Genomic DNA, 1,867 nt, shown 5'->3' with positions numbered 1-1,867 from the left:
GAGGCCCTGCCCGGGAAGAAAGTCTTCTGCCAGGTTTTTCCAAGGCATTCCCTCCTCAATTTCTCTTTAAACATAAAATGACCCCAGCCTGTTTACCTTTAGTACTTTTTGACATCACTGGTCAGGAACTAAAACAGATCCCAGGCCACAGCTATGTCCGGCATTCAGATAACCACCACTCCCCATCCGAGGCTGAGGACTCCTAGCAGTTGGCTTTCCCAGGGCAGCTTCTCGTCTTGTGGGCCTTCTCCCCCTTGCCAAAGGAGCAGCAATGCTTCCTAATTCCCTTTAGACTTTTTAAAGGCTGACGCCACCCTTTTCCATGACAGGTTCCAGCCATTCGGTTAATCACACATTCACTTAGCACCAAAGGACGACATGGTAGGAGCCCTGGTGGCCGTAAGGATTACATGTTGTCTGCTAACCTCAAGGTCAGCAGTTCAGAATCACCAGCGGGAGAAAGACGAGGCTATCAACTCCCGTGAAGATGTGCAGTCTCAGAAACCCACAGGGGTAGTTCTACTCCGTCCTGCAGGGAGGCTCTGAGTCAGAACTGACTAGAGTGCCAATGAGTTTGGTTTGTTCTTGAGGGATGTGATACGAACCAGAGATGCTTCTGGAATCAGGTAAGCCAGAGCTACTAGGTAAGAAAAAGACGGGAAAACATTCAAGTTGTAAAGGAAGAAGTAGAACTACCGCTCGTCACAGAAGGCCTGATTATGTATGTAGAAAACCCCAAAGAACCCACAAGAGCTACTAGAGTCAATGCATGCACACCACAGAGTGGCAGGGGCTAAGAGGAGCCTGCATGAGTCATCTGTGCTTCCGTACACCAGCAGTGAACAACCCGAAAAGGAAATCAGGGAAACAACTCCATTTGAAGCAGCCTCGAGAAGACCCAAACACCCAGGAACAAATTTAATCAAGGAGGTGCAAGACTCCTTTTACACGATAGGACCAAAAGAAATTAGACAAGGCCTACCTAAACGGAACTCCACACTGCATTGATAGACTGGCAGCCTTAGTGTTAGTAAGAAGTTCATACTACCAAAAGCAATCTAGAGATTGCACACAGTCCCTATCAAAATCCCAACAGCTTTCTTGGCAGAATTGGAGAAGCTGATCCCGCAATTCAGGTGGCATTGCCAGCCCCAAAGAACCAAACAACCTTGAAAAAGAACAAAGCTGGAAGACGCACAGTGACTACAAAGCTACTAATCCGTGGAACTCGATATTGGTCTAAGAATAGGCATATAGGCCGATGGAAGAGAATTGAGAGTTCAGAAAGCAACTCACACATCAATTGAGTGTGTGATATGGGGGTCAAGTCCATTCGATGGGGAAAGAACAGTGTCTTTGACAAATGGTGTTGGGCCAAAGCTCTCCACATACAAAATAATGCAACTGGACCCATACCTCACGCCACCCACAAAAATGAACTCAACATGGATCTTAAAACTCTAAACATTAGAGCAAATGCTAGAAAATTCTCCAAAGAAAATATGCAGATAGATCTTCCAGACCATGCAGATTCCTTTTTGTTCCCCAAACTCAGAGACCAGTCCAAAGGAACAGGATTTGAGTCCCTTAAGTTTGTGTTTGGGGAAGGGCTGCAGAGACGGAAATGCCGCCTGCTTCATTTCACGAGACACACCCATAGCCCATGGCAACAGCAGTTTCCAAGAAATCAAAGGAGTGGGCAAATCTGTGGTCTAAGATCTCCATAAAGTGTTAAAAAGCTATAGAAGCCACTCGGAGTACTAAGGTGCACCTGACTTAGCCCTGGTAGTTTTCCTCCCCTCACATGGATTTGAAGAACGGCTGCATCTGAATTAAAGACGCTGGTGAAGAAAACAGAACACATCAC

General features: G+C 46.4%; 1 protein-coding gene across 1 annotated transcript in view; it reads right to left on the bottom strand.

Moving 5' to 3' along the window:
- GTF3C1 (general transcription factor IIIC subunit 1) overlaps positions 1 to 1,867 on the bottom strand; it is a 79,505-nt gene that overhangs the window by 52,295 nt on the left and 25,343 nt on the right.

The sequence above is a fragment of the Echinops telfairi genome, unplaced genomic scaffold, assembly GCF_000313985.2.
Source record: "Echinops telfairi isolate 266 unplaced genomic scaffold, ASM31398v2 ScPeMD7_5;HRSCAF=22, whole genome shotgun sequence".
Classification (NCBI taxonomy): Eukaryota; Metazoa; Chordata; class Mammalia; order Afrosoricida; family Tenrecidae; genus Echinops; species Echinops telfairi.
Note: the sequence above shows the minus strand (reverse complement) of the source record. Positions and strands in the feature narration are given on the sequence as shown.